Source organism: Athene noctua, chromosome 2 (genome assembly GCF_965140245.1).
Source record: "Athene noctua chromosome 2, bAthNoc1.hap1.1, whole genome shotgun sequence".
Lineage (NCBI taxonomy): Eukaryota > Metazoa > Chordata > Aves > Strigiformes > Strigidae > Athene > Athene noctua.
This window is the reverse complement of record NC_134038.1, coordinates 21,443,204-21,468,446: the sequence shown is the minus strand read 5'-3', so window position 1 is coordinate 21,468,446 and position 25,243 is coordinate 21,443,204. Positions and strand designations below refer to the sequence as shown.

The 25,243-nt window shown below is 39.4% G+C and overlaps 1 protein-coding gene across 7 annotated transcripts in view; it reads left to right on the top strand.

The window, feature by feature from the left end:
- Window positions 1-25,243, top strand: part of OXR1 (oxidation resistance 1) — a 291,991-nt gene that overhangs the window by 62,967 nt on the left and 203,781 nt on the right. The gene's annotated exons all lie outside the window — the stretch shown is intronic.

Here is a 25,243-nt window from a genome sequence, read left to right as displayed (position 1 = left end):
CTGGAATGTCTATGAAAATCCCCTTGAGACCGCTACAAGTTATTCATGGTGAGAGTTCTCTGTGACATTTCAAAGGGGACTGTGACACTTAAACAAATTGTATGTCCCCGTGCTGCATTTTTATAAAAGGAATTCAAGTACTTGAAAGCTGCATCCAGGAAGCTCTAAATGTACAAATTTGGTTGGGATTTGGGAGTAAAAGTCAATATGGAAGGCAAGAGGTATACTTGTTTGGGAGCATCAGTTTTTAAAATCCAGTGGCTCTGTTTGGAATGTAAATTTAATAGAAAAATCAAATTTTAGAATAAGACAACCAGAAACTGACTATCAGAAATGACAACTATACCTCTGGCCCCAAAACGTGGTTATTCCCCAGAACCTTAAGGAACAAGATTTTCCAATGGCAAAAAAAAGGCTACAGAACCTACTAGATTGGTCAGAGTTTGATACTGATTTTATTTGGTTGTGGTTTTGAAGGAAAACAGTTGCTACTGTTTGGAGAAACCCATCCTTCAGGCTCCAGTTTTTCGATGTCTTTCTTGCAGGGAAGCCTGCATGCAAGAAATGCTGCAGTGTCTTTCTTGTCGGGAGCCCAAAGTGCTAGACCCAGTACTCTGATGCAGTCTCACTGGTGCTGAGTAGGGGGAAATAGTGACTAGTCTTGACCTGCTGGCCGTGTCCTTCCTTGGAGATACACAAGAGTTGACTGGACAAGGCCCTGTCTTGTCCTGACTTCGGAGTTAGATCTGTCTTCAAAGTTGGCCCTCTTTTGAGCAAGGTGTTAGAGCAGTTAAGTGCTAAAGGTCCCCTCAAACCTAAATTGTTCTGTGATTGTACAGTTATGTTCCAGGATTTTGAACAATTTTATGTAACAACACTCAGTTGATGGCAGAGGTCTGGCCATCAAAGGCTACTCATAGAGTAGCAACTCCAGAATGAGCTGGGATTGCAACCTACAGTCTTTCTCCTATCAGCATATAGCACTTTGGGTCTTCAGCCAACAGGTCCAAAACGTTATATTCACTACTTCAAAACTCAGTAATGATGTAAAGCTGATTAAATATACCTTGAAAAACTGGGAAAATTGACTAAATAGGTCTTAATTTAAATAAAATCTAAGTAATAAAAATAATATTACCTATTAGCTTCAAGACTTGTGGATCACACAAGGAAGGCTCTTCTTGCAGAACTAAGTGCGTACCAAACATACAGTGACCTCAGTGAAGAATCAGCCCAAGCCTACTCCAGGACAGCACTAGTGTCTCCCTTACCAGTGGGAGTTTTTTGACCCAGAACTTCAGTAGTTAACTCTCAGGCTGTTGCCCAAAAATCTGCTGATCTGGCAGATGTTTTGGTCAAAACATCGTGGTACTTAGTATGCAAAGGGTGGCTTCAGCCCTGATTGCTGACCCATGACTCGATTTCATATAGCAGTTGCCATACTGACTGAATTGAACTGTAGTAAGCAAACTGGAAACCTCGATAAATACTATATATATTTATAAAGGTGTAGGTATTCCCGAACTGCTCTGAGACAGACTTAACTAACTGCCTGTCCATCGCACAGCCAGACTCACTGGACATGAGGCTGGAGGTTGTTTTGTTGCAGGATGTTGATGGACTCCAGTAAATGTTCCTCAGCCACTGAAAAGAAAGTGAGTGGGAAACCTGAGTGCATTGGTATTATCCATCAGAAGGGTTAGCTCTACTGGTTCCTGAGTACATGTTCTGATGATAGCAGATGAAGAAGAGGAAACTCAGTCCTGTTGGGTATCCTTGCTGATATTCTCTCATATGTCTTTATGCTGGTGCCCAACCTAAAATTTCAATAACAGACTCCTATTCATAGCAAATTGGAGAAAATTTTGCATTATTTGTGCAGTGCAAAGTCTGAGTTTAGTTTTCAGAATACCTGATGACAGCTGACATTGTTCTAGAAGGTTCAATGAGATAATGGAAAATACTGAAAAATAATTTTAATGTGGCTGTGCATAATAAAATCCTTAGTAATGACTTGTCCTCTGAAAGCACATTAGAAGAATAGAGTTAAGAATAATGCTAAACCCATTTAAGCTAATGTGAAAATATCAGCAATGATCACTCTGATCAATGGAGCTTCAAGTGCTGTTCACATTACAGTGAATTAATGGGTTTAATCAGAGTGACAGGAAATATTTGGGAGCAAAAACTTCTTTCCTCAAATAGAAGTCAATAAAATACTAAGATTTTTCTTTTATTTGTATTTTTTCCTTTTTTCAGTTTCCAGCTATTGTACATGCTTATAATGTCAGTTGATGAACTTCATGATTTTGTGGATGTTACATGATGCTTCATAGAACTGTTTACAATTAAAAAGGGGAACAATGTTTGTAAATTCTAGTCCTGTTGGGCAAAATTCCGAAATAACAGCTAGCAACAAGAGGGTTTCCAAATTCAGAAGGGTGGCCACACTCCACACATGGATGTGGGTACACAATTTTTCCTGATTGTTTTCCAGCTTCTGGATATCAGTCCCTGAACACTTTCTGGGAAACAAGATTTAACCCAAGACCATTTACAGCTGAAATAATGTGCAGAATGGTCAGCTAAACTGACAGGTCTTGGGGCTGTAACCTTCTCACCTAGCCCAGCTGGGATGAGAAAGTAATACATAGTCTTTGCCTGAGCTTGTTTCTGTACAACCCTGTCAAAAACCAGTGAAGCTGCAGGGGTCTGAGGTTAGTGGTGCTATGCAGTTTTAATACTGAAGTTGAAATTGTTCTTGTAGATGTCATGATAAAGCTTACTGTGCTGTAGTGATTTACACTGACATCAGTAGAAGTCAATCTATTTAATGTTGAGTCCAGCATCTCCAGCACTGGAGATAAAACGTATCACAACATGCCTTGATATGAAAGACCAGTTTACCACCTTTTCTATCCCTCCTCTGTCACTCGATAGCCATTCCTTGGCCATTCTGAGTTTCTGACCTGCTTTAAGCAAACCCACTCGCAGAGCAAGAGTATCTTTTGTGCTTTTGTGCTGTTCTTTCTCTGAATAGGAGACTTGTTTTTCTTCTTATGTTTCAGGGCTCTCCGTGTGGGCCCGGAAAGAAATACTAATTCAGAAAGAATGGCTGAATCCTATAGGACCAATACATCTCTTTCCAAAGAGAAAGCAGAGTATGTTATATGGATGATAATGAGGTTAAACGTGGTTAAATGGAAACTTGCTTTAAAAATATGATGCCTCTTCAGTATCTTTATAACTTCACATTTTGCCCCTAGTTCTGCAAATGCAAATATGCTTAACTTTACAGGTATCACTAATTCTGTCATCCGATATTTTTTGTTGCACAAATAGTAATATAAAGCGATACATAGACTCAAAATGTTGTCAGGAACCTGAGCAGCTCTCTTCCTGTCCCCTTTAATCTTTAGGGACCAGACTCGCTCCTTTATGTTAAAAATATATTTACATCAGTAGCAGAAACAGATTGTGAGCTAGAAACAAGACTGCTGTGTGTTGGGACCGTGTTGTCTCAGCTGCCAGCTGTCTTTGCATCAGAACTTAGTCTTGTCATGGTCACAGGTAGGAATGGGCTTGAATAGTAATGAAGACTTTGTCCTAGGCATATTCCATCCATTCTAGTGGGAATCAGAGATTTGAGGATGGCAGCTGAGAAAAAATACTGCCTTACTCTATTCACATGGGTCTTCTCTATGAAGTAACTCATCCCCAAGACACTTTATAAGTAAGAATGCTTATAAACCTCCTCTGAGTTAAGTACATTCCCTTGAATTCCCAGAATTAGTAAACTACATTTGAAGATACAAAGCAGATTAAACATGTGGAACCCTGTGGTGTTTATAGAAAATCGGGAATACTAGAGATGGCTGGCATAGCACGTCCACACTGTCTGTGATGATAACAGAAGGTGCCTCGGGAGCATACGTTGTCAGCAGGATCCAGAAGAGGCACAGCATCCATGGGTGTGGCAGGGGAGGGAGAGTTCCTTCTGTCTCCTGAAAACGATGCCAAGTATAAGCTTTTTATTCCTCCCAAATCACTATTTCATCATGAACTTGAGCAGCAACTGGAGAGCTCTTTGCTCTGTGATTGCCACCTGTTGAGCTGGGATAACTTTTTTTTCCTTAATACTTTTACTTCCAAAGTGTAAACTGGGGAGTTCTTCAAAACAACAAGATAGAACTGCCTTCATTTTAATGATCATGTCTGCTGTCACAGGAGTCACGAATATGGGCTTTTATTCTTGTTCAGGGTAAGGCGTTCACAGCTGTGAAGATAGTGAGTGAATTGCTTATCCACTTTCATTAGAACAAGTTCAGATGATGAGCTGAGCTCAGTCCTATTCCCAACATGTCCTCTTCCTGTCCAGTAGCCTTCCAACTCCCATGGATGAAAGTAGTTACATTTATGATTATAAATACAGGGTGTGGATGTGGGTTAACATTGTTGCAGCAAAAGGTAGCTTGACAGCTGACACTGGGGCAGAACCTGACCTGCAAAATGCTAGTTACTAATTGATGAGTAAGTATCTAACCTGACCTTCAGCTTCCAGCTCAAGTGTTCTAGCAATGAAAAATATCCTTGTGCTTGGTTGGAAAACAAACAAACAAACAAAAAGAATCTGTAAATCATTGGAGATGTGGTAAGAATGGAAACTTGTAATGACAGAGTAACTATATTATTAACTGAATTTGTTTTAATTTTTAGATAATAAATTCTTAAAATATTTAATGCACAGTTGCACAATTATACTTTATTATGTTCTGTCCTTATTTTTAAAGGCAATAGCAAACTATTGAACCTGAAGGAGCTAAGTGTTGCAGCCTTGTGGTAATTAATTATATTAAAAGAATCAGATGATGTTCTGTTTCCCAGACTCTCAAGTGGAAGAACCAGGGATAAAAGCAGCCTAAGCTGCTTAAACAGGGCTAAACAGGGTTTGGCTGTTAGACCTTGCTGTGGAGAGCTGGATGTAACAGAAAGAGACTTAGTGAAGGGGGAGCTCAGGAAGGGTTTGCCTCCTGGTAGCTAAAGGAGGGAGAACCGTATGGGATTATCTACAGTATTGAAGGTGGTTGGCTCTTCCAGAGTTTTGCAGGGTAATAAACAAGCTTCGGAGAAGGAACTGTAAGCTGACTGTGGCTTGGTTTCTATTTCCATACAATAAGGCTACTTAGTAAAATTCTATTAAAATGGTGAACCTGAGGCCTGTTGGTACTGCATGTTAGTTGTACTTGGTGGCTCCTTTTGCACACTCCGGCCTTTCTCTCCTGTCCTCTCGTCTCTAGTTGGAAAACCATGGAAAGCCATTAGCTGTCTGATACAGAGGCGAATGTTGCTTCTTAGGTGAAGAGGACAGAGGTAATGAGTTTCTAGCTGATTTTATATGGATTTATTTGCAGTAAAAAAGAATGCAACAAGTGCAGCACTGCTAATTATCACACAATGGTGACAACGATTAATAATAATGATACAATATATTATATATATATCTAATAAAGTTTAGCATTTTATAAATTGTGGACGGCTTCTCAAGAGTGTTGTATGTTTGGAAAGTGGGGTTTGTTAGTGCAGTTGTCAGTACTAGAGTCTTGTGACTGTATTATGCAGTATGTAAAAGAAATAAGCAATATGTTAAGTGCAAGATACTTAGCCCTTCACCATAAACAGGAAACAGTAACCCAGTAACTGGCAAATATTAGCTATCCCCTTAGACTTCCCTGTTTTTCTAAACCCAAGATCTTTATACATTTGCTTATCCCGAAGAGAGACAGTATCTTCTCTTCTTTCCCTCAAGACTTTCTGTCTGCATGATGAATATGTTCCTTGCATACTGTGAAGAGGGAATCTCTGCTTCACTGATATCCATGCTGATTCCCCATTGTTTGCTCTCTAATATAAGGACTATTTGTTTTTGCAACAAAAAGAATTCGTGCCAGTTTTGAGTGTGGTTTTCTTGTTGTCATTTTAGAAACTGTTTCAGACTCTTCTTAATGTTTGGACAAACTAATATGTTTGCTTTTTGTGGTGTTGCTGTTGACATTTCCTGAGGGAATTGCTGAAGATGTTAACAACTTCCCAGCACAGGCATGCTGTAATGGAATAGTTCTTTGCTTGTGGCCCTGGCACAAATTCATCTTAATTGATGTTTTTGCTGAAGGTGATTTGATTGTAATAACTTATGTGAGCCGGGGTAAATGTGAATCAGTCCTGGCTATTTTGGGGAGCATAAATGTCTGCTAAACTCCTTTAGTGTTTAGCTTCTTGCAAATCTAACAGGCATAAAGTGCCAATTTATTATGTGTGTCCGAGCCTCTGTGCTGCACAAACATCTGCAGTGCAGAGTGGGAAGAAAGTCCATGAGGAGCATTGGTAATTGGCTAAGCCTGATGGCCAGGAGAGCTTGTAACTCAACCAACAGAAATCCATCACTTAGAGAGAGGCTTGGCTAATTTTGAAGCCAGTAGCCATGAAAAACAATCACATAACAAAACTTGCCCTTATATGTATAGTGTATGCCCCAAGGGCACTGTAGGTTAGACACAGATTGATATTCTTGTGAGTTTGCTTTTTTAAGCCATGCTTTTGAACCTGTGCACTGCCATATCTTTAATATCTGGTCAGTACAAATAGTGCATAAATATGTTAGTAATTACCAGGACTGTCCACTTGTGTGGAGGTTTTGAAGAGTCTTTAAGCAGGTTGGGCTTTGTTCTGGAATCCCTGATTAAATGTGTGAAGCTCTTGCATGCAACCAGACAGCCAGTTTAGCCTGTGGTCTGTATATAAAATAACCACATTATTAACTAGAAGAATCAGCTATAGCTTACAATCTTTTAGCAAAACAGTATCTTTTTTTTTTTGACTGGTTACCATGTATTGCAGCTATGGGACAAATTTTCCTCAAAACACATTGCTGGTTTAAAATCTTTTCAATTTAAAAGCAGTTCTGTTTCTGGGGTTATCCTAGCCTCCGCTGTTATATCTTCTGTGTTTTCAGTGAAATTGTAAACTCATTTGCAAGATGGTTATGCAGCAGCATTTTGGCCATGTTGTTTGTTCCATTTCTGAGCTCTTCGGCGGAGGCTTGGAGAAAAGCAGTCTTTGTTGGTCTGCGGCTGTTTCCCTGCCTTGAAAAAGGACAAAAACTGTCAGGAAGAAAGATAATCATCCTAAGGGTAGACTCCAGTTACATTAAATAGAATAGCAGCCACTTGGAGATGGGACTGGAAGGCAGCCAAAAGGACGCTGTGAAATTTTTCAATAGTCTGTCCCTCTGCCTGTCTTCCAGTGATCGACAGAGAATGTAATTTCAACCTTCAAACTATTCACGGCAACCAAAGGTAACTGAATGCTGTTCTGGCTCTATTTTAAAGAGCATTGTAACCTAGATGAGAAGATACTCTTCTCTCAAATATGCTGCGTGTTGTTCTACTATTGCAGTAAATCATTGCAGATATTACTACTTACTGGTTTAAGTAAATTGTCCTTTTGACTGTCTTGTGTGTGTTTTATAAGGAAAAACTTTGGCCTTGACCAGTGGATGTAACATAATTTCAATGGATGTTTTGATTAAGGATTTCTCAGACGGTCCTTGCTGCTTGTGACATTAGCTGGAATGGTCAGCCTGGAATCGCCAAGTGAAGCCATGTTTTGAGGCATTAGTGTAGTGATGAGGTCAGCTGGCTTTCCTTGTAATGTCTGCAAAAGAATTTAATTAGGTCCTATACCTTCTTTAGGAAAATCTGTCAGCTTTATGTATGTAAAGGAAGATGGCCCTTGACTTAAAGCAAGATTACAGCCTCATGTATCTCCAGCAAATTCAGATGTGTGTTTGTGGTAATAGCTGTTCCTTCCTTGTGAGGGATCTCTGGAGCCTCATGTCTTTATATGTGAGGTGTAACCCATTGAACTGGTGGTTCATGTCAGCAGAAGCAAGATCAGAACCACGTCTGCTGTCACTTGGTTTCAGGCACTGCTGTTCCCTCCCCAGTGGGATCTCTGCATATGTCTTCTGAAGGAGAGGAGGACCTTAGCCCTTTTTAGTCTTAAAACATTGCATGTGAGTGAAAGCAGTGATAGGAGGATATATGAAAAATAAAAAGTTGCATTGCCTGCCTAGATGTTTCCTTAATGAAAATCTTATTCTTACTGTCAAATATTTGGGATCTTCTCTGTCAAATAATGTGGATTCTAGTATTTGTGAAGTGTGGTGTTTGTGAGTTTTTTTCCTGCGGAAATGTGGAGTTGTATTTGTATGACATTTAAAAAAAGGCAATACCCTGCCCCTTCATTTTACACATAATGGTTGTGAAATAGTTGTTTCAGTAAATAGGAAAGCAAAGAAATGTGAGGTGCCCACTGTGAATATGTTTGAGATGTAAAGAAGTAAAGATGACATTCAGCTTCAGGAAGATGAGCTGTAGGATTCAGGAATTGAGAATCATAGGTACAATAGGTATACATACAGGTTCAGTTACCACTGAATAGTAATTTCTCAAAAGCTTTTAATGCACTTTATTCTTGGCTTTCCCCAGAGTAACCTGCTCTGTTTAGCAGGCAGGTGTCAAAGCACAGGGGAGGTAAATTATCTGCCAGAAGCCCTGTAGTCCTGTCCAGGCCATGTACAATCCCTGAAAGTGCCCCTAAGTATGGCACTTACTGTGAGATATATGGGGTGTTGCACAAATGTATAGTCTTGTCTAAAGTCCCTACTGACCACAGCTAGTAATTATGAAGAGCAGCAGTTACCACTGTGAGTAGTCCATTAGCCTCAACAGAAACTGCATTGGTGCATTCAAGAGTAAAATAATGTCCTTCTATTTTTTCATTAAATGTAGGTAGGGCTGCATTCTGCAGTGCTAAAAATCTGGATTTATGACATGTTGGCAGCTAAAGTGCTTTTCAGGCCAGATAGTTTTACCCGATAAAATTTTTTAAATGTTTGGCAGATAGAGGAGAAAGAACCATTTAATAGCCACCTTTAAATCTCATATTTGGTAAATGCACTACAATCTAGCACTCTGGCTTAGATTTCTGTCTCCCAGTGTTCTTGTGCAGAGTCTGTTGCTTCTAGAGACCATGAACTGTGAGAAGAAAATAATGACAGTTGTTCTCTGTAACGTGGATGGCATGGCTTGCTGGCATGGGGCTCCTGGACTTAAAATGGGACTGCTGTTAGCCAGTCAGTCCCGGGGGTTCTTCGGGCAGACAGGGCATCGTTCAGCCAGAACTGCATCTTACACCTCAGCGTTACACAGGCCTGCAGGTGCTGATTACTTTCCAACCTGTTTCATGAAATGTCCATAAAATTTTCTGTTATAACTCCTTTCAGGAAACATCTAATTGGTTATAAATACTCTTTCTTGGTTTTCCTCCCTGTGCAAATTGTGGCAAATAAATGAGAGCCAAGAAGACGACTAAATGAATAAAGGAAGGAGACAAACAAAAGAGAGGTGAAAGGAGTGGAGGGAGTATCAGTGTGTGAATGAACACAAGGGACAGAGCTGAGAACAAATGAAGTTATATATGTATAAACTTTTTGGTGGGTCTAGGAAAATGAACAGATTCAGGATTATAAATTAAGTAAAGAGGTAGTACGACAGAAATTAAAATGTTTTAAATATGGGGAAAATATTTCAGGTGTCTTACATCACAGTTATAAGTTTTAGTTTATTCAGAAATATTTAAGTGTAGAAAATAAAATTGAAGCAAAAATAGAAAAAGTAAAACTGAATAGTGGATTGCAGAATGACGGAGAAGATGATCAGAGAAGGAAGAAGAGCAGAGGGGAAAGACTGCCTAACTTCATTTTACTTTACTGCATTTTATGCTCCAGGTCAATACATTTTCAGACTGCCTCTCCTAGTATTGTTTTTGCTTTTGTTTTTAAGAACACAAATGCTTTCTTAAATAATTTTGTGGTTTTCAATCTTTTTGAGGTATGATTCAAAATATAGCAGTTTAAAAATTTATTTTGTATGCATTGCAGCTTTCTGTCTTCATTCCTCTTTCCCATCACAGAAACTATGCTTTTTTTTTTTTTTTTTTTTTTTTTTTTCAGAGGGAGAAGGAAGATTAAAAAAAGTCTTGAGGAAGGGAGGCACCAAGTAACATACCATAGGGAAGTATGAGTACTAGCTGGACCTTGAAAGTTTCAGTAGCTAGTTCTCCTTTTTTTTCAGGCACTAGGTACCATATTCACCTCTGGGGTTCCCAGTACAGGACATGGACCTGTTGGAGCAGGTCCAGAGGAGGGTCATAAGGCTGGAACACCTCTCCTATGAGGACAGGCTGAGAGAATTAGGGTTGTTCAGCCTGGAGAGGAGAAGGCTCTGGGGAGACCTTACTGCAACCTTTCAATTAAAGGGGGCTTATAAGAAAGATAGAGAGATGTTTTTTAACAGGGACTGTAGTGACAGAACAAGGAACAGTTTTAAACTGAGTTTAGATAGGATATAGGGAGGAAGTTTTTGACAGGGAGAGAGGTGAGACACCGGCACAGGTTGCCCTGAGAAGCTGTGGCTGCCCCCTCCCTGGCAGTGTTCAAGGACAGGTTGGACGGGGCTTTGAGCAACCTGGGCTAGTGGAAGGTGTCCCTGCCCATGGAAGAGGGTTGGAACTAGATGATCTTTAAAGGTTCCTTCCAACCCAATCCTTCTGTGATTCTCTGAGTTTATATTCCTTGTAGCCCAGGGGCTCTGACCTCTTGAACATCAAAAGATCTTCTCTGCTGATTAGCTCATTAATTTATAAAGCTTTACAAGTTCTATTGATATTTAATTGATCTCTTATTTGAAAGGAATTTCTCCATTTAGACAATTCTAAACCCACCCTTATTATCTCTTCCGTAAAGTTTGTACTAGAAATGTCATCGTTAACTTGGTATCACGTGATATCACTGCAATACAAAACCCATTGACAGAGGAACACAAAATCTGTAACAGAGCTTCTGCTGCATGGCTTTGTTATGGTCCCAGAATAACACTCCTTTTTTGTGAGTCTCTTGTGCTTTATTTTTTCTAATACATTTTCTATTTTTCAATTTTACATCTAACATTGCTACATTTATGTTATTTGACCTCAGCTGGCAACTAAGCACCACACAGCTATTTGCTTACTCCCCCCTGGTGGGATGGGGGATTGAATCAGAAGAGTAAAAGTGGGAAAACATGTGTGTGAGATAAAGACAATTTAATGGGTAAAGCAAAAGCCGTGCATGCAAGCAAAGCAGAACAAGGAATTCATTCGCCACTTCCCATCGTCAGGCAGGTGCTCAGCCATCTCCAGGAAAGCAGGGCTCCATCATGTGTAACGGTAACTTGGGAAGACAAACGCCATCACTCTGAATGTCCCCCCTTCCTTCTTCTTCCCCCAGCTTTATCTGCTGAGCATGATGTCATATGGTATGGAATATCCCTTTGGTCAGTTGGGGTCAGCTGTCCCGGCTGTGTCCCCTCCCAGCTTCTTGAGCACCCCCAGCCTACTCGCTGGTGGGGTGAGAAGCAGGAAAGACCTTGACGCTGTGTAAGCACTGCTCAGCAGTAACTAAAATATCCCTGCGTTATCAACACTGTTGTCAGCACAGATCCAAAACATAGCCCCATACTAGCTACTGTGAAGGAAACTAACTCTACCCCAGACAAAACCAGCACAATTTATAACACTATGAAGAAGATGATAGCATAATTGAAAGAAGACATCTTTCAGTTTCTTTGTGTATAATATTTGTTGTTTTCAGCCAGTAAATGCACCTGAGCATTGACTTTTCTGAGTATGAAGGTATCCCAGCTCAGGGCAATACTGCTGTCTGTGAGGAAAATGTTTTTGTAATTATCCTTACAAGGCAGTTTCTTGATTGACATTTGTACTTTCTTTTGTCATAGGCAATAATAAGTGGATGCAGTGGCCTCAAGGGTTAGAATTGTAAAGGCCGTATCTAGGATGATGCTTAAGAAATCATCCTGCTAGATGTTTCTTCATATGGTATTATCTGGTAAAAGCAGGAGTTAAGGAGCATCCAAAGGTGCTGAGCATCTGACAGGATAAGGCTCTTTAAAATTGTCTCTTCCTATCCCCAGCTTCCGAATCCATTTCCACTGACATTTTGAATAATTTTCTAACACGGTAGCTAGATAATACTTGTCTTTGATTCAGTGAGAATGTTCTTGCCTAAAGTGAAACTTTGTATATGTATTCTCAAAACTGTATCTGGTTTTTTTTCTATGAGCATGAGATTAACCTTCCCGTTAGGTTTCTCCTGTTCTTAAATTTGGGTCCTCTCTGTAGCCATCTTTGCATTAATGTCAAATTTATACTGTTTTATAGTTCAAAGTAAGTGGTATTTTGGGTGGAATGGAACGAAAATCCATTGTGAATATACTGAGTTGATAATATACCAAAAAAATCCCAGTTATTTCATTAGAGTATGTTTTCCCTGTTCCTACAGGTTGTATAATTTCAGTCAGTAGTGTAAGAACAGAAGATAAAATTATAATGTAGGTCAGTTACTAGTGAAAATTCGATTTCCTATACTGAAATGTAATTAGGTAGTGTATTATCAGTGATATTGTCTGTCATGTCCTACAGGAACATGTGTCTATTTGCATATATGCTGTCTCTGTGTATAGTATTACCTTCACAATAATTCTTTAATTTGGAAGTTCCTTACATAGTGTTTGGGCTTTCAAAACAGCCTATCTGTGTAATCTTCCTGATCAGACCTATGGGAGCTGTCAGGTATGTGAGTATATAAAAGGGTGCACCTGGTTAAATGAGTATTTTGTTGCCAGAGTCTGATTTTCAATGCCAGTTTGAGATAGCTGACCTATGTCTGTTCAGGGGGGGTAAAGTTGTGCTGGTTCTTGATGTTCACAATGTAGAAGAGGTCAGTGGGAAATATAGACAATATGTTTGTTTGAAACACTAGTAAGTGGAAGAGCAGCAAAAGAGTAAGGTCCACAAAACAATGGATGGCATTGGAAAAGGTAATTTAATGCTCATACTGCTTTTTGTATAGTAAGGCAAAACTGGCAGTCTGGGGGAAGCTTTCCTTGGGTTCTGCTCATTGGTGCTGGGTGTTTGTCAATACTAGGACCCCCGTTCTCACCCTGGATTTCTACACTAGTTTTTGTGGTGGTTTAATTCCCTATATGTGATGGAGCTAAATCTGGACACGCAACTCATGCTAGAAAAAAGTAGGCATAAAGTGAAATACCAATTTAAAAGCACTGTCTTCTGCCAAGTTTACTTCTAAGGTCGTGGCCAAGTGAAGAGGAGAGTGCAGTCACCACAGCTAGAGCCCACTACACCATCCACTTTCCATTTTTGCAGTGAAGGAAAAGCTTATTAGATGAAGGTCTAATGAGTCACATCAGCTGGCATTTCATCTGCCATAATAAGGGACCACAATCAAAACATAATAATTCATATTTTAGTGTGTGGTGTTTATGTACAAGTGAACAAAAATCTAGTCACAGAATTGTGACATGTATTGCTATTATTGCCTCTTTGTTTTTGTTCCAGTTTTTCTTGGATCATGAAGAGGGTATGCCTTTTAATTTCAGCATGGAACTACTTCATCTAATAGAATGGGTTTTGGTTTTTTTCCCTGATTATTTTGTTTTGCCTTTATACAGTAGTTAAATGTTTGCTCTATTGTGCTAATGAAAGGCATGAATTCAGGTTTTCAGTGCTGAAGTGCTGCTTTATTACTGCCTACTGCATAGCCATCTTCATCATCTGTTTGTTCTTAAACTTGCCAGTTCTTTTTAATGTGTTGATTTTATATGTCTAAATGGATCAGTGATACCATGAGGCTGAGTGGGATTGTGAAATGCTGGGGTTTCAACCCCAAATTAAGGTTGACATCTGGGTGATTCCCACAGCCCTTCACAAAGGGGGGGTGAGTTTGCCTTTAGGCTTCACTCCAGGGTGGTGCCGGCCTTGCAGGGAGAGCCATGGGGTAAAGGAGCCCCAGGTGTCCTGCAGTGAGTAACCAAAGGTCAGGTGTCCCACTGAGGGATAAAAGCTGGGACCCCTTGCAGGAAGGGGCAGTGTCTGTGTGTGAGGTGGATGCCCTGTGCAGAGTTCCCTGTTGGGGAAGGACCTCCTGCCTCCCTGGGCCTAGGCTCCAGTCAGGTCTAGCTTTTTAAGTGTGGGCTGTGTAGAGATTCAGTGTGTGGCTTCCTTGGTCTTATGTATTTGGCTTGTTGATTTGGTTGTCTCCCTTCTCTTCTATGGGAGACTGCATTTCACCATTTATTCCACCCGTTGTTGATTGTGCAGTGTTGTTGTTGGGGTCAGTGGGATTGATGTCAATTATGTATAATCTGACTTGTTTGTACCCCCAACACTCACCCATGTACTGACCCTTTTGTACCAAATACAGTTTAGTTATTGATTCATCTTTATGCTGGCTGTGTCCTTTATGCTAGGCCTGATAATTGGCAAACCAGATCTTTTCTATTTCTTTCATAAAAATTACTGACTTTTAAACTCTTTTATTTTCTTTTGTTATATCAAAAGTAGCTGCTTTTGATGTAATAAAAAAAAGGGAGCCTAGACTTTTAGGGGTATTCCAAAGAGACTATAAAACAATCAGATTATTGTTCACTTGCAATGATCATAGTGATAGAGGTGAAAAGAAAATTTGTGTAACTCTTCAAACAGGGAAAGAAGAAAACCAGAATTGATATAATTATATCAAAAGTTATGCTAAACGGTCTTGCATTTATTTTCTTATGGTTCTCTTTGGCCTGCTGGGTTAGCAGAGGATGATAAGTCATGCTGGACTCACTTCTTCCTCTAGGTTCCAATTTGTTTTCTCAGATTGAACTTCTAAGCATAAAAATCTTCATCTGGAGAAAGGATACTTGAATTGATCTGATTATTTGATGGTTTCAAGCAATGATTACTTGAGGGTATGATTTAGAGCTGAGAACCATAAATTTAAGCAGCCAGAAAATTTCTGGTTAAATGTAAAGATGATGTCACATCAGAAGAGTTTAATTCCTGATGTACTTTTGAGACTTAAATTCACTGTGTAACAGAAAAAAATGTAACTGACAATAAAGGGAGAGTTTCTCTCTACATTTTCTCACTACATTTTCTCCTGCGAGCCAGCTAGCAGGGAAGTTCTACAGCCTTCCTCATATTTTATACCTGGACTTAAAATTTTCACATACAAAATATAGCTTGATTATACAAGATGGAATTCATATGTTTGATTTTTTTTTTTTCTGAAAGACATTCCTCTTTCTATAGACCTATACTACCGTACTCTAAAGTGCAGAGTAATTCCCTGGAAGGTAGAGGAAAGAATGTGAAAACTGATAACTGAAGAGAATTCAAAAAAGGAATGTGAACAAGATGGATTGACAAGTTACGGAAGTGATTTTGGTCCATGAGAATATAGTAATGCTTCTCAGTGGTTATAAGCTGAGGATACCAAATACCTCTTTATTCCTGTTTCTCATCTGCACCCTTCCTTCACAGGCCTTACCCAGTGAGTTAACAGTGGGCTTTCTGATCATAAGATTAGACTCTCATTTATAAGTTACATGAGCTTAATGCTAAATCCCAGCTCTGGACATTTTTGTGTAATACAGGAGAGGGAATTCTATTCTCTTTGTAGGTGAATGTTCATTTGAATATTGTTTAAAATAGGAATGACTTCAGAAAAAAAAGACTAATACCCAGAGGAAATTACTGGGGCATCTAGTTTGATAAAGGAGCTTTTAATTTTTCTGCATTGGGTGTCATCTTACAGAATTGCTGAGAATTTTGCTGCTGATGTTAGCAGAAGTAGGTTCAATGCCTGCATGATTTCTTTATTAATTGATGTTGGTGTTAAGAATTATCTCCTTATTTTAGCTTGACTTCATTCTTTCTCTTGTGTTCTTTATCACAATTTATGATAGCAAAAAGACTTAGGAAGGATTATTAAGTCTGTTCCTCTGTCACTTAAATCTGTTACCCATGTTCCATCTTTATAATGATTGCTTTAATACCCCTTTCTGTCATCCTTATTTTCTAAGACTTTCTTTCTGTATGGACATATAAAATAGTTGTAAGGGAATGTACAAATATATTAAGGGAAGCTTTTTTCTCCTCCATATCTCCCAGCAGCCAGCCCCACTTCTGGAGCAGGGGCACTATGATAATATATCACAGACTTGTTATATTAATTATTGTACAATATATCACAAGCTGCTAAGGTCTTGTTCTGCAATAAAGCTACCAGTTGTAACGGCACCATGAGGAGATTTAATGGCATTCATGCAGAACCCACTTTGTCACTGCTTTATAGTATGTAAGATAACATTTCAATAAATATTCTGGGCGAGCCTAGATGAATTGAACGTTGAATATGAAATGAAAAATACTTCTTTGGTTTCTTGCCAAAGGTATTGGATACATACTGTGCATTTGCAACTCCTGCATGATCAGAATTTGGGTTTTGTTCCTTAGACAAATAATCGTCTTGTTACATTAATTGCAAGTTGATTTCAAATTATTTTGGTATAATTACTACCTTTGTTGGAGGCAGGTTTTAAACCAACAAACACATTGACCATTTATTACTCACAGAATACAATTAGAATCATTATTATAATCACTGGAATATGTTACAAACTAAGCATTCTGACTCAAAACGAATTGCACGTTTAGACAATTGTGTAATATTTTCTTAAAGCCAAGCTAAGCTGATTCCACATGACGGCAGTCTTAATGAGGCTCAATAAACAGTACAGTTTGTAACCTCAGGCCGACTGCTGAGCAGAAGCCAAGAGCAGTGCTACAGCTTTAGTGAACCCATTACTGTGAAATATGCTAGATCCTAGAGCAGCCTGAGTCACTCACTGCACAAGCTCCAATAAATACAAATATGAATATCCAAGGTGACGGGTGACAACTTTGTGCATACTTGATTTGCTCTGATTTGACAGTGCCTTGATATGGTCTTAAGGCATGTGGCTTACTAGCAGCAATTTACATTTTTAGCCATTGAAACTTCTGTTTTACTTGCAGACATTAACATTTAGGGCTTGTGGTTCGTATAAGTATTAAAGATTTCCTTTGCTTACTTTTTGGGTCTAATTTCTCAGAGCTATTCAACAAACTCTATAGACTCATACAGAGTCTATAAATCTCAACAGAGCTAGAACAACCTCTATAGACTGTTAGATTAGTCAACAGTGCTGAAATACATTTTTTTTTTCTGCTAAGTTATGCTTATCTTTATTAAATTCTTCCAAAGGCAAATTGATACAGGAGCTTGCATGGGTGTGGAATGTCTTCAGTCACTTGATGACAAGAAAGTAGTCTTGAACTGCTTATGGCAAACACTGTTGCAGGCCCATTCATTCCCTTAGGTTGAAAACAAAGAGCAAAATGAATTTTCTTTTTGTTAGTCCTTTAATTTTTCCTATCCACTTTATAAAACCAGTTATTTTTATTAATAACCCTCAGTTTGTTCTTTCATTTGGAGACTTTGGTGCCTCTGCAAGGAAACATTATAATCAGTTGCTGGAGTCAGATACAGTATTAGCACATGTTAAAACAAGCTCTCCTCTAGGATTAATGTAATATAATCTGGTTAAAATTTGCAGTGTTGTGGATAGAAATTGGTAGTGACACTGAATTATCATAAACTTACCATGCAACTCTCTACTGAGGTATGAGATAGGATTATCAAATCCTTCCATTTCTTGTTTTGCTCAGATTAAAATTTTGAGTACATTTAAACTCCCAGCCTTAAACTACTTTGTGTTTTCCAGTGTGGGAGGAAATATTTTGGGATTTTAAACCCAACACAACTCAAGGCCAGTTTAAATCACACAGTCACCTCCTAAGTTACAGGTTTCCCACAACTGTGGGTTGTTTCCTACCCTTGGGGCTGATCTCAGCCTATCTTCCCCCACCAGCACATCCACTGGCCTGTAGCCTCATGAGGGTCCTCCAGAAACAGTCTATATCCCCCATGAACAAGATGAGGAAATGTTTAAAAGAATGCTTCAGGCAATGTAACTCCTCTTTTAAGATGCTATATCTCTCCTACTCTTTATGAAAATACTCCTAAAGAGTCTCTGGAAATATAATATAAATGGATTTAGGGACTGAAAAGAACAGGAAAGAGCAGAAATGTGTTATTTAAGCTTGAAGTCAACAGGGATGCTGAACCAACTTTATGGATGTTTCTAAGCATTAAATGTATGGACCAAATAAAACAGGAGAGGTGGTGACATAGGATAAGATATTTGGTATTGTACAAGAAATTGGGCAGAGATTTGTTTATATTGGTGAGAATAGTATATAATGTGCTAGACTGTTTGTTTATATTTCCCAAATAAGATTATAAAAAAACTTTAAATCTGAGCAGTTAACTGTGTGTGCCAAATTTGTGATTTCTTAAGTAAGTTCTACCTGTCAGTTTTGCAGAGTTGCTGAATCACAGATGAAGTGGTTAACAGTGAAATACAGGCTGTTAACAGGCTTACCATTTATGCTTTTGATCTTCAACCTAGTAAGATGGCAGAAAAAGATGTTAAAATAACATGGAGCTAGTGCAAAAAGATTATGCAATCAGATGCTGTTCCCCATTTAGTGCAGTTAAATTACTGAATGGCAACAACAAAGCATAAGTTGTCATCTGCTGACATTTAATTCAGTGGAAAACAGGAAAAATGCTCTGTTAGAAAGTGATATCAGAATCACTAGGGATTTGCAGAGATATAAGGAGATAGATAAACACAACAGAAATCAATATGGTTAGTGTTCTGGGCTCTGTCACCACTTCACAAAATGATACCGTTTGTATTTACAGTTGGGAATGATGTCATCATATAGTGGGGGCATTGCAAGAAATGGTCTGGGGATAACTTATCATCATTCAGACTGTGAAGGGACAAACCAGGTTTTTTAATCACTGGAGAAGGGGAAATGAATGATACTAGTACATTATTTTTCCTTAGAAGGTGTCAGGCATGGTACAGTGCAGACTGAGATGTCTGAGCCAAGTCACAAAACGCGGAGTGAACTTGTACTGAGTAGATCAAATGTTCAGAGTTCCAGGCAGCAGTGTCCATAGTCTGAAATGAAACAAGTGTTGCTAGTTTGGTTTTGTAATCAGATTGATAGTTGAAATTTGAAATTGCTCTATAAGTGGCTATCATCATGGTTATCTTCATAGATAACCATTCACATTCCCTTCCAAAGGAGACTAGCATGAAAATACTCTGTTAGGCAGAAGTAGTTTTATAGTGTCATTGCCTGTTGAGTGTCCTTGCTGGGTTAAAATACATGTGGAAGGAAGACAGTCATGGTCATCTACCTCACCTGTGGTAAACCAGAGGTTTTACAGTCCTAAAGCTATTTTAAAAAAAGAGTAGGTAACTGATCCTGATATATTATTCAGGAAAATTTTTCTGTGGAGTAAGGCTGTGTGTTTGAGTTCTCTAGTTGCTAAACTATGAATAACTTCGTAATAATGTTTATCAGTAGTGCCATGACTTTTGAAATGTCTGTGGACATCTGTCACACAAGTGTGATGCCATGGCTTTGTGTAGCTTGTTGCAGTGTAGCATCTGAACTAATGCTAGGCCTGAACTTTAAACGTTCTTGTTTTCTGACACAATTGGAACCTGATGCCTTTTCCAGTGTTGCTGTTTCTGCACTCAGGAGGGTGTGATTGCTGACGTGGGGAAATGAACAGGGCAGCTGTGCAGAACTCCAGAACTTCAGTTGTTCCACATTACAAGTTGCTGGCTTACTTACTGAATGAGAAACTATTGCTGTTCCCCATCTCAGTAGAAGTTTAAAAGGACGGAAAGCTAAGATGATCCATGCCAGGCATGTTCCTGTACTGGAAGGAGAGCTCTCTCTCCTCTCCATTAGTATCACCTGTGTTTGTGGTGCCTGGGACAGATTTTGGGTGGGTGAGAAAACTGTAATGGCTGGGGCCTCATTACATTGCACGTGTGTGTGGTCATGGCCATCCACGTGAAGCCCCCTACCCTCAGCCAAACCGGGGCTGAGCCACCCTTGCTGCACTCTTCCTTGTGCAAACAAGTCAGTGCAGGAGAAAACATCTCACTAATCCAGCTAGGGCGGATTGGCAGTACCAGGAATGAAGGGCAAGGAGTGGTGACTGTGATATCCTGATTCATTCTCCCTTTGCCTTGAGAGTCTCAAGTTCGCTTCTGTGTACTTCAGTTATTAAAAATTACATTCAAAGTTCCTAACTGCAGGCCAGTTTTTATGAGTGAGTGGTGTAATTCAAAGCATGACCTTTTTTTTTTTTCCAAAATAAGCACAAAATAACAAGCATCAATGATTGTTTCCCTGTCTGTGGAAGCTTCTCTCTCATTCTGAGTATCAGAGAAATAGTCCCCTTTCTTTTTTCTTCTCAAATTAGATTTGCTGTTTGATTGATATTCCTTTTAGAAGGAAATACATATATGAAAGCCTGGGGGCACTGATAATCTGGAAAAAGATATTTTCTATCAGTTTGTGTTGACTTGATTGTTCTGGCTAGGAGGACTTCATTTGGCCTGAGCTGCCATCCTGGACTACTGCGAACTGGTAACTGGGTCAGAAATGAATAGTATTTTGTTAAATTGTCGTTTGAGTCATTGTTGTCGTCATAATTATTTTCATGACATACTGTTACATAGTACAACTATTGTTCTGCTACTGTCATGTTGATTTTTCTCAGATAAGAAGGTTTATTTATGTAGATCTTGATTTACATGCAGTAAATGACAGGCAGCTTACACTCCTAGGTAAAGACAGAACTTCAGAATGAAGTCAGATACTTTGAAGTATTTTTAAAGTTAGAGGTTCCTTTTTAACCAGAAATTAGAAGATGCTCACAAGGAAGGCTAGACTGCAAGAGACCTAAACTCAGAACATTGTACCCAGGAGTTGTAAGGTCAGAAGTGCTCATGTAAGTCAATACCACCGTGTTACAAACAAGCGCACAATTGAAGCTCACTGAGAATCTTGTCTGTATGTTTTTTGCCTTAAGTTAAATTTACTTTTAGAACACTGATGGGAAAGCCTGTTTTATACATGGATAGTAATGGCTTCATCAGAGACATTGAGTCTGATCATCAGTTGTTAATTAAGTTTCTAATTATTTCTAATAATATAAAAAAGAAAAATGTAATAGTAAAAGCTGTCATATTTTATTAAGCAAGTTGACCCTCTAATTTTCATGTTTCTGCAAGAACTGTAAAAATGTCTCTTTAAATTAGATTGCAGCTTACTGATGAGTGCTAAGTAACCATTCCCTCCTTTTTGTTTAAATGCCACATATCAGAACATCTTGATGAGCATTTCTATCACAGCTAAAGCAAAGCCTTTAGCACTGGTTTCTGCACTGAGAGCGCCTGGATTTAGAATCCCTTACACATGAAAATTCATAACTAAATCAGGACAAGATTGATAGCCCAAATGCTTACGTATGATGTTTCACACATGAAAATTTCTGTCATGCAGCTTCAGTGCCACACTTGCTTTGCCCAGAAGCTGGGGTGGGAGAGGGCTGGGAGCATCGCGGTCCATGTCGAATGGGGCACATGTCCCCCACTGTGGGGGCTCGGCAGCAGCTGAGGCAGTTGCAGCTCCGGCCTCTGCAGGAAGAAAAAGGTCTTTTTACCCTGCCTTGGTGAGCTAGCCATTGCAAGGAGAGGAGAAGAGCCGGTGCTGGGGGTTGGAGGCATCACTAGCACTGCCAGCATGTGGCTCTGCCAGCAAAACAGTTTCTCAGAGCCTTGCAGAGCTTCACCTGAGGAATGTTGTAAGAGATGGTGTTCCACAGAAATAAAGAGCAGGGAACAAGTATTATGGTTCTTCCCTCCCGCTTCCCATCTCTCATGCATGTGAGGTAGCTGCCAGCTAGATGATCTGAAAAAAAAAGGAAAGGAGAAAATGTCACAAAATAGCATAGCAGTTGCCATCTTCTATCCTAAACTGTGTAGAACCAGACAATACTTTGAGATGATTCGGTGAAGAGTTGAATTCATTTATTTTTGAAGGGGAACTGAAGGTTTTGATACTATTTGAGGTTTTAAAATTAATCAGTGGTCTTTATCTGAGCACTTGCCGCTGACAAGCAGCAGAGGAGCAGCAGCACGTGGCTAGAGGAGAGGGCAGTTAGCATACAGTGCAGTTGCTGCTGCACACTTCTCTTCTGCGAACCCATGAAGCTACCGTTTGTAATAAAAAAGGGAGGGTGGGAATGCTCTGCTGCCTGCATAGCTCAGCTCTGACATTAAGAGTGGTGCTGAAAACGGCATCAAAATGACATTGGCATTACCTGAAGACAAGGAGATGAACAATGACATTAAAACAATGAAAGGAAGTAAAGGAGTGTTTCTGGGTGAGGGCATTACTAATGATCACTGTTAGAGCTCTTGAGTTGTGTGTCTATTTGATGGAAGGGGAAGAGGTAAGGGTGGAGGCAGAGCTGACCCTGATAACTGCCCTTGTTTCTGAGTTTAACAGCAGTCAGGTAGTGATCAGGACAAGCAACTGAAGTGATATAAACTGTGTAGCAGGTTTGCAATTACAGTGCTAGCTTTGTTGCTGTTGTTTCCCAATAGTTCAAGGCACAGCAGATAGCTGTTCCCTTCTCTCCCGGCCAAACACCAGCTTCCTCCAAATTAGCAAAAGCCCCAGCTGCCTCATTCCTGTCTGAGCATTGGTTTGACAGAAATGGGCTTGGGGGAAAAAAGCAAAACCAACTACCTAGTGAGGTGAAACAGTGTCACTAATAGCAGAAATTATAGGACATCAGCTCTCCTCAGCAATTGAGACACCTGCACCAGCTCCTGTTATTGAAAATGTTGTTACTGTCGTATATGCAGATTTGGATTTTGGAAGATAAAAACAAGCAGTGATACAGGAGCAGCTGTACTGTGGTAGGAAATATAAGTAATTTCATTAATACAATATATGGTTTATGTTTTTAATAGGAAAAGAGAGTTTGTGGAGTTGAAGACAGTGCAGCAGAGCTTAGTATCTCCATACATTCTATTAAAGTGGAGACACTTAAATATGTTACTTATAGCTATTCCGTGGATATATGAAAGGACAGAGGAACTTTCCTTGGAATGGGCTCTTTTCAGCACTTTTGGTGTCAGGTTGGAGGGTTTTTTGTGTTTTTTTTTTTTTTTTATTTTTCCCAGCAGTAACCTAAAAATAGTTTGAACTATTGTGGGGGGCTTCATACATGGTAATATAATTTGAGTAGAAGCTCTGCATGTGTTCTGGCAAGAATGTGTTAAAGTATTTAATGACTGTCTTTGCACATTGCTAATTTGGACTGGTATTTTTAGTTGTACTCCCAGTAGGATTGGCACTGAGTTTTTGACAGCATCTCACAGATAGCTTTGATAGCTGACTCCCAAGGAAAGGGAGTACGATGGAGCTGCAGTAGCCATCCCACTGTTAAGGCTGATACCTGCTTTACTCTGACAGACCCGGTTTTCAATTAAGTATTCAATTTCCAGAAACAAAACCACCTGTTGTTCTTTCCAGTGAGACATTTGATTTTTTTTTTTCCTGGAAGTTTAGGGAAAGGGGTTCTGGATGTATGTTGGAGCTGTATTTATACAACTTACCATATGACTACCAACTTTAACCTGAGAATTCTCAGTTGGTGTTAGCTTGTTGTGTTTGAAGATTGTAGTGTTTCTCTCCATCTCTTCTGTTTTTATAACAGCAGGTTGGGAAATGAGAGAAGTACTTTACAGAGTTTGTAATAGACTAATAGACTTTATGAAAATCTGCAGAGATGCTCAACCAAGAGTTCTTCAGATAACTTATACAAAGAAGTGGACTTAAAAGGATGGGTGTTTTTTTATTTTTCTAGTTTATTTTACTTGCTAAGACTCCACTGTGATAAACTGCATATTTAAATGTCACATATGGAGTATTTCTGCAGACTAATAATGATACAAATAATCTGGGATAAGAAAATAATTTATGACAGCAGAAATCCTAACTTTGTGAAACATTACGTCTGTAGGACTAAAAGCTATTTTTTTCTCTAATATTCATAATCAGAACTAGTGTTCTATGAAGTGTTGTGAAATAGTTCTGTTGGGCATGCAAGGATTCCTCATGAGCAGTTCTCAGTTTCTAAGGACTGACTTTGCTCTTTTTCTAGTATTTGAGTTTTAGAGAGCCGGAGCCCTTGTGATTAGTGCTGCAGAGAGGCCTGCAGAGTGTCTAGCGGGTATGCTGGAGACAGAGAAGGACTGCTGTGATGTATTGGTAGTGGATTGCAAGTGACATGCAGAGTACATGCCTGGATTGTTTTGCAAAGTACATGTTTTGGGGTTTTTTACTATGGGTTTGTTTTTCAAGCAACCAATTTGTATTGGTATCCCTGAGGATACTCAATTTTTAACCATGATTTCAGGAGTAGTTTTTGCTGTTACTGGGGCTTTGTAATTGCATTTTTTTGGGTGGGACTGTTTAGAGAACTAAAATACCCCGAAACTGAGCATGATACTGATTTTTCTCCAGTAGTCTCTGTCATAAGAAATTCTTATACTACATCTCTGCTGGACACTGCAGTTCGCATATTATCCTATTTTCAGTGTCTGCTGCATCTCATGGCTTTTATTTCCAAGAAGTGCCAGCACTGGAAGGCAGGTGTGGGGTACAAAGTACCCCTAGTAATATGAAATAAGATGTTCTGTGGGCTGCAGAGAGGCAGAGTGCAGAAGCAGCAGTGGCTGGATGGTGATAAATCCAAGGAAGTTGAACTCTTTGTTTGTGTACAGAAGACCTGGGAGGCTTTGAGCTAGATCACAGGTAGGTCCTGAATTTCTACACGTTGCTCTTCACTGTCCTCTAACTAAAAATATTTTCTGGAACAGAGAGTGCAGGCACCTTGTTTTGGATTTTCCTAACTCCTGCTGTGTTCAGGTCATTTTTCTGTTGATGAAAGCAGAGCAGGTGCCACTTGGTGAACAAACCAGGCTCTTTTGTGTGGCAGAATTAAGTGTCAGGTGAATGTGCTGGGCAAAATATGGGAAGTTGCTCAGGTAACACATGCAGACTGTTACCAGAGATTGGTTGCTCTCAAAGAACATGGGAGGTAAGAGGAGGGCAGCATAGAGGGGGACTCTTCTGGGGGCTGTGTGACAGAAACATTGTCTATGGAGCAAAGAGTTTCCTCAGTGTAAGTGTCCTTTATTCAGATGCTCTTTTACCATCA